This window comes from Rhincodon typus, chromosome 1, assembly GCF_021869965.1.
Source record: "Rhincodon typus isolate 14 chromosome 1, sRhiTyp1.1, whole genome shotgun sequence".
NCBI classification, from domain to species: Eukaryota; Metazoa; Chordata; class Chondrichthyes; order Orectolobiformes; family Rhincodontidae; genus Rhincodon; species Rhincodon typus.
This window is the reverse complement of record NC_063332.1, coordinates 46047036-46055790: the sequence shown is the minus strand read 5'-3', so window position 1 is coordinate 46055790 and position 8755 is coordinate 46047036.

Sequence of the window (8755 nt, the reverse complement as noted above, 5' to 3'; positions counted from 1 at the left end):
ACCTGTCCGTCCTCCCTGGACTGACCTATCTCCTCCCTAACTCCCCAACTACACTCACCTTCACTGGCTCCATTCCCGCCTCTTTGACCTGTCTGTCTCCTCTCCACCTATCTTCTCCTCATCCATCTTCTATCCGCCTCCCCCTCTCTCCCTATCTATTTCAGAAACCCTTTCCCCTCCCCCATTTCTGAAGAAGGGTCTCGGCCCGAAACGTCAGCTTTCCTGCTCCTCTGATGCTGCTTGGCCTGCTGTGTTCATCCAGCTCTACACCTTGTTATGACAAATTTACTGGAATGTTTTGAGGTGGGTGACAAGCCAAATAGATAAAGGGGAACCAGTGGATGTATTATATTTGGATTTTCACATTTGATAAGGTGTTGCACATTCGGTTAGTCCGTAAGAGCCCATGACATTGGAGGTAATCTATTAGTATGCATAGAGGATTAGCTAATTAATAGAAGACAGAGTTGGAATGAAAGGGGTGTTTTCAGGATCAATCTGTAACTAATGGAGTGCCACAGAGATTCAGGGAGACAGTAATTTCCAATATATTAATAACTTGAATGAGGAAAGTATGTCTCTTCCTTTATTCTTCATGGGATGAGGGTGTCACTGACTAGGTAGCATATATTGCCCAGAGGGCAGTTCAGAGTCAACCACATTGCCATGGGCCTGGAGTCATATGTAGGCCAGATGAGGTAAGGATGGCAGTTTCCTTCCCCAAAGGGCATTTGTGAACCAGATGCAATTTTTTTTTTCCTGACAATTGACAATGGATTTATGGTCATTGTTAGATTCTTAATTCTAGATATTTTTTATTGAATTCAGGTTCCACCATCTGCCGTGGCAGGATTTGAACCCAGGTCTGGTTTGGTTCGACCACATTTGCAAATACTGCGTACACTTCTGGTTGCCACATTACCAAAAGGATGTGGATGCTCTGGAGAGGGTGCAGAGGAGGTTCACCAGGATGTTGCCTGGTATGGAGGGCGCTAGCTATGAAGAGAGGTTGAGTAGATTAGGATTATTTACATTAGAAAGATGGAGGTTAAGTGGGTGGCCAAGGAGGAATTGAAAATTATTACCAATACACCTGCTGTTTTCTCCTTTGCTTCATTCAACAGCTGGGATACGTTCATCTTACCCTGGAGATTAATTGACTTTTAAGCCAGCCGGACCACTTAAACCCTTGTCTATCAATGCTAACTTTTCAGTACATCAGAGTCCTTCCTCCCGATTGCTATAACATTATTATCTCTCTCACTCGTGAACGCTGACACAAAGTAGTCATTGGATCCGTACCTACATCCTCTGGCTCCACACACATTTTACCACTGTGGTTCTGAATACGCCCTACTCTTTCCCTAGCTATCCTTCCATCCTTAATGTGCTTGGGAATCTCCTTTATTTTACCTGACATTAATTTTTCATGCCTCATTTTTGGTATCCTGATCTCTTTTATAAGTTTCCCCTTGCACGTTCTGTACTCCAAAGGGTTTGTGCTCTTTTGAGCTGTCAGTATTTGCCGTAAGCATTCTGTGGGGCGGCACAGTGGTTAGCACTGCTGCCTTACAGCGCCAGGGCTCTAACTTTGAGTCCAGCCTTGGGAGTCTGTGTGGAGTTTGCACATACTCCGTGTCTGCATGGGTTACCTCCCACAGCCCAAAGATGTGTAAGTTAGGTGGATTGGCCATGCTAAATGTCCCATAGTGTCCAGGGAGGTGCAGGCTAGGTAGATTAGCCATGGTAAATGTGGGGTTAAGGGATAGAGTTGGGCGTTGCGTCAAGGTGGGATGTCCTTTGCAGGGTCAGTGCAGTCTTGATGGGCTGAATGGCCTCTGGCGGCACTGTAAGGATTGTGATATTTTTTCCCTCTGTCCAATTCTGGATCTATTTTAATATCCAGGATTAACAGGATTTTGGTTTCCGCATATGGGTGCTTATGTTCCATGATTCAAAATCCCTAACTTTCATGCCATTCTTTACACCATGCCTTTAATTTTCAAATCTGCTTTTCCCAATGCCCATTGAGGTGTTGCTTAGGGAACAACATAGAAGTCCTGATTGAGAATTTGTATTTTACATTCTGGATTTCTGTCTTCAGTCAATCATTCACTCTAGATTCTACCATAAGAGCAAAAACCTTTCCACTCCACCCTGTGGATCCTGCTCATGTTCTAGTATGTTTCAGTCAAGTCTGTTACTTTTCCAAACTGTAACAGATTCCATCCTAACCTATTCAACATTTCTTAAGGCATCCATCATTTATTAGTGCAATAAACCAATGAGTTACTTTTGGTGCAATCACATCTTAAGTAAAGAGCCCAGTTATGTACAAAGACTCCAAATGTGATCTGACTAGTACACTGTACAACTTAAGTGTAGCCTGCCAACTCTTGTATTCAGTTCCCTCCGTAACAGATAAAGTCATTTAATTAGCTTTCCTCATTTAATTGCTAAATCTGCATACCATCCTTCTATTCTGCTTCACTGAACTCTAATAGCTCTCACCATTTAGATGGCTTGCCTTTTTAATTCTTTCTGCCAATATGGGCAATTTCACATTTGCCCACATTGTATTTCATTTGCCTGATCTTTGTCCACTCACCTAACTTATCTATATTTGTTTGCAGCCTCGTCCTTTTCACAATTGACTTTTTTCTACCTACATTTATCAAATTTAAAAGGCTCAGATATTCAACGACTACTTTTTGGTGGGTACCTTTTGTTAGGGCCTGCTTTTTCAATATGTCATTGAATGATGCAGTCAATTAGTCACTTCCTTTATTTGTGTTGGAGTTTTGGGATTTTCTTTCAAGAAAATAGAACAGATATCAAAAATCGTTCAGATATGATATTAAATCATTTAACTTCAATCTGAATAAAATGTTCTCATGAACTTATTACAAGTAAGTGGGATCATACATACATTTCAATCAGCCCTTTTTGCCCTACCACACAATTTCTACTCTTAGTTAGGAGGACCAGTTGACCTCTTGGTGAAACACCACCAGTAATCAGAACATTCCTCTGTTTCAGATCAGCAATATTTTCCTTAAACGGCTTGATGTTATTGAGGCTTTGTTTAGCCAGTTCCCTTGTTGGTTCAATAATAATGCTTCAATAATAATTCATTAATGCTTTCGAAGCATTTTGGTAGGTTCAAGTTTGTATCCCTGTGAAGTACCAGTATGTTGTAAATTTACAGCCTGACCAACAATAGCTCTGTCTCCTGCTGTAAAGCCACCTTCTAGAGTGCATTTGAAGTCATCTTTGTCAAAATTCCATTTCACCCGAGTGCTCTTAATACAAGAGGCCTGGAAGGCTTGATTCTTTATATGAAGATGAATATCAGTGGCATGTTCAAGGTGTCTCCTCTTTTTTGTTTTTTGTTGAGTACTTTATGGATCCTTTATAAAGAGTGATGTAGCACCAATTGTAAGTCAACCCTCTTCTGTTTGGCCTGTGGTGAGGCTGTTTCCTCCTGTGACAGACAACCCATAACTATTTTAAATGAAAAATGTAAACAAGATGCCTTAGCAGTACACCATACACTCAAGTGCAATAATTCAAATGTAAATATTTGATCCTTGAGGATACGCAAAGAATAACACCAATGTAGCCTTTTAGACAGGAGGTGCGTGCACGAGCATATGAAAATAGTAGCTTCCATCTCCTGTTGACCTGTTCGGGCTTTCACCCACCCTGTTTGCTCCCTTGGCACTTTACTCCCTATCTACGTAATGCTCGGGTCCATAGGGTACTCAGCACTGAACTCTCCGAAAAGTAATTACTCAAGCCTCCTACTTCTCTGCTGCATGGCGAGCCTGGAACTAGCCAGTATAACTCCACCAAATTATCCAATCACAGGTTTTTACCCTGCTGCTCCTAGAATCACTGATTTTGTTTCTTGAGGGGCAGTAAGAGAGAGATTGGATAAGCTGGAGCAGCCTGAAACACTACTTCAAAAAGCCATTCCTCAGATTCAAACTGATGAGGCCACTATTTTTTGATTTATCATGATAAGTGAACTTTTCCAGGTGTGATTTAGCGGAATGTTCACCCAGCATGGCCGTGTATTTATGTTGTTCAGCAGAGTACCATTCCTGATTTTACTTGCGTCTTTGGTTACATTCAAATATACATGCTAATACCCATGTATACATTAGAAGCAGGAATAGACAACTTGGCCCCTCAAACCTGTTCTGCTATTCACAAACAGCTAGTCTGATTGTTCCATATTTTCAACTATCCCTGATTATTCTTTTACCCCTTTTCTGATCAAGAAACTATTACTTTAGCCTTACAAACAAAGACTTAACTTCCAGCACCTTTTGAAGAAGGGTTCCAAAACGTAAAGAGACTCAACGGAAAAAATTCTCAGTAGATTTGTCTTACAATGTGGGAAAATGTGAGGTCATGCACTTTGGTAACAAGAATAGAGGAATGGACTATTTTCTAAATGGGGAGGAAATTCAGAAGTCTGAAATGCCAAGAGACTTGGAAGTTCTAGTCTAGGATTCTCTCAAGGTAAACTTGCAGGTTGAGTCGGTACTTAGGAAGGCAAATGCAACTTTGGCATTTATTTTGAGAGGACTTGAGTATAAAAGCAGGGATGTACTTTTGAGGCTCTGGTCAGGCCACATTTGGAGTATTGTGCGCAGTTTTGGTCCCTACATCTCAGGAAAGATGTACTGGCCCTAGAGTGGGTTCAGAGGAGGTTCACAAGAATGGTCCCAGAAATGAAAAGCTTAACAAATGAGGAACATTTGATGACTCTGGGTCTATACTTCATGGAGTTTAGAAGAATGAGGGGGCATCCAATTGAAACTTTCAGAATACTGGATGCCCTGAATGCCACACAGGAAAAAGACAATGTAGTCGAGGAGAATACTGAGATACAGTCTATTAGACTAGACGGGATTGAGGTTCATAAGGAGGAGGTGTTAGCAATTCTGGTAGATGTGAAAATAGATAAGTCCCCTGGGCCGGATGGGATTTATCCTAGGATTCTCTGGGAAGCTAGAGAGGAGATTGCAGAGCCTTTGGCTTTGATCTTTATGTCGTCATTGTCTTCAGGAATAGTGCCAGAAGACTGGAGACGAGCAAATGTTGTCCCCTTGTTCAAGTAGGGGAGTAGAGACAACCCTGGTAATTATAGACCAGTGAGCCTTCCTTCAGTTGTGGGTAAAGTGTTGGAAAGGATTATAAGAGATAGGATTTATAATCATCTAGAAAGGAATAATTTGATTAGGGATAGTCAACACGGTTTTGTGAAGGGTAGGTTGTGCCTCACAAACCTCATTGAGTTCTTCGAGAAGGTGACCAAACAGTTGGATGAGGGTAAAGCAGTTGATGTGGTGTATATGGATTTCAGTAAAGCGTTTGATAAGGTTCCCCATGGTAGGCTATTGCAGAAAATACGGACGCATGGGATTGAGGGTGATTTAGCAGTTTGGATCAGAAATTGGCTAACTGTAAGAGGACAGAGGGTGGTGGTTGATGGGAAATGTTCATCCTGGAGTTCAGTTACTAGTGGTGTACCTCAAGGATCTGTTTTGGGGCCACTGCTGTTTGTCATTTTTATAAATGACCTGGATGAGGGCGTAGAAGGATGGGTTAGTAAATTTGCGGATGACACCAAAGTCGGTGGAGTTGTGGATAGTACGGAAGGATGTTGCAGGTTACAGAGGGACATAGATAAGCTGCAGAGCTGGGCTGAGAGGTGGCAAATGGAGTTTAATGCAGAAAAGTGTGAGGTGATTCACTTTGGAAGGAGTAACAGGAATACAGAGTACTGGGCTAATGGTAAGATTCTTGGCAGTGTGGATGAGCAGAAAGATCTCGGTGTCCATGTGCATAGTTCACTGAAAGTTGCCACCCAGGTTGATAGCGTTGTTAAGAAGGCGTACAGTATGTTAGGTTTTATTGGTAGAGGGATTGAGTTTCGGAGCCATGAGGTCATGTTGCAGCTGTACAAAACTCTGGTGCGGCCGCACTTGGAGTATTGCGTACAGTTCTGGTCACCGCATTATAGGAAGGATGTGGAAGCATTGGAAAGGGTGCAGAGGAGATTTACCAGGATGTTGCCTGGTATGGAGGGAAGGTCTTATGAGGAAAGGCTGAGGGTCTTGAGGCTGTTTTCGTTAGAGAGAAGGTTAAGAGGTGACTTGATAGAGACATACAAGATGATCAGAGGATTAGATAGGGTGGACAGTGGGAGCCTTTTTCCTCGGATGGTGATGGCTAGCACGAGGGGACATAGCTTTAAATTGAGGGGTGATAGATATAGGACAGATGTCAGAGGTAGGTCCTTAGTAGTAAGGGCGTGGAATGCCCTGCCTGCAAAAATAGTAGACTCGCCCACTTTAAGGGCATTTAAATGGTCATTGAATAAACATATGGATGATAATGGAATAGTTTAGGTTAGATGGGCTTCAGATTGGTTTCACAGGTCGGCGCAACATCGAGGGTCGAAGGGCCTATACTGCACTGTAATGTTCTATGTTCTATGGACAGAGTGGATGTTGAGAAGAGGTTTCCATTGGTAGGAGAGACTAGGACCCGAGCACACAGCCTTAGAGTAAAGGAAAGACCTTTGAGAATGGAGATAAGGAGAAACGTCTTTAGCCAGAGAGTGGTGAATCTATGGAATTCACTGCCGCAGAAGGCTGTTGAGGCCAGGTCATTGATTATATTTAAGATGGAGATAGATACGTTCTTGATTGTCAGGGGGATCAAGGGTTATGGGGAGAAAGCAGGAGAATGGGGTTGAGAAACTTAGCAGCCATGATTGAATGGCAGAGCAGACTCGATGGGCTGAATGGCCTAATTTCTGCTCCTTTGTCTTATGGTCTTAAATGGGCAACCCCTTATTTAAAAATGGTGATTCTTAGTTCTTGGTTCTCACATAAAGAGGAAACATCCTTTCCATTATTACCCTGTTAAGACCCTTCAGGTTCTTGAAAGTTTCAATCATCTCACCTCTTATTCTTGTTAACTCCAGCAGGTAAGAGCATAGTCTCTCCAATCTTTATTCATAAGGCACCCCACCAATTGCAGGTATCAGTTTGGTAGAACTTCCCTGAACTGTTTCCAACACATTGTCATTCTTCCTTAAATAAAGAACGTCAGTACTGTGCATAGTAATCCAGATGTGGTCTAACCAGTGCTCTTCACCTGAAACATAACCTTTTTTTACTTTTGTATTCAATTCTCCACAGAATAAATTATTGCATTTTATTATGGTGATGGCCTATTGTTATAACCAGGCTGCTAACCTGGAGACTTAGGTAATGTTCTGGGTACCTGGGTTTGAATCCCACCATGATAATAAAAAAAAATCTGGACATCAACGAAGACCATGAAACCTCGATTGTCAGAAAAAAAAACCCATCTGGTTCACTATGGCCCTTCAGGGAAGGAAGCTGCCATCCTTACCAGCTCTGGCTGACCTGACTCCAGGTCACTTTACCCACCTTGTACTCCTTCTGCCAGGCTTTCTCACACAACCTATTTATTCCTATCTGTCACCTTTTTATAGTTTCTCCACAATGTACAACTGACAACAATAGATCATAACTCCAAAGCACTATGGACATAAACATTTTATCCCAAAGTGTGTATTAAGTATGCGTAAATTACCACAAGCTATCTTTAATTCAACTGCTTAAGAAACTGCACTGGCAATCAAATACTGAAACAATTACTTCATTGCATGTAGTGACCAAAATAAGACCCCTCAATAAGCATCTCCATCTCTACCTATTGCTTACTGCTTCCCCTTTCTTCAACCACACCCAACTCCACCCCTTATTTAGCATACATACCACCCTTTTCCCAGCTACAATCAGTTTTGAAGAAGGGTCACTGAACTTAATGTTAACTCTACTTTCTCTCCACAGATACTGTCAAACCCACTGAATTTTCCAGCAATTTATGTTTTTGTTTCTGATTTCCAGCATCCACACTTCTATTTTTGTTTTGGGTAATCTTGTTTGTGACACCACTTCCCAAAAATCCATAAGGGGCTGAATCAAAAATGAATTCAAACAAATACTATTTTCAGTGTAATGGAAACATCAAATCAAACGTTTCCTGTTAGTATTTAACTTGTTATTTTACTATTTAAATTTGCGGTGTGGGCATCAAAATTAGGGCAGGTTATTGAGATATAACCATGTAATGGTGAGTGACAAAGCAGATATTCACCTGAACTGCAATAGTGAGTCACTACATTTTGAGTAATATTAACTGACACTCGGGCATAACCATATTAAATTGTAGAGTAATCAATCAATGACATTAGTCAAAGGATTTGTTTGACCAACTTGGAGTCTTTTGCTTTTAGAATGGAGATGTTTGCATTTCGATCCTTCATCCTCCAGTAGATGATCCTCAGAGTGGTGAACTACCTTCTGAAAGGTGGAATCCAACTCAAAATGTCAGGTAGGATACTTGCTATTGATCTTAAAAAAAAAAAAAAAAAACAAAAAACTATTTATTAGGATTTGTTCTTCTGTCATTTCTACGGCCAGTTTATAAAGGTTTTCATTTAGGATAACCTAATTTGAGTCAAAGTCTTTAAATATTTAGTGATGATCGAGACGTATTCCTGAAGCAAACCTTGTAACCCAGGTATTATAAGAATTACTGCAGAAATAGGGAACTTACTTTGTTTTTTGAAGGTAAAATACATTATTAGGTAATTTGTGTAGCCTGGATTTTCCTGTGAGCAGCAAAAAGAACAGCTTTC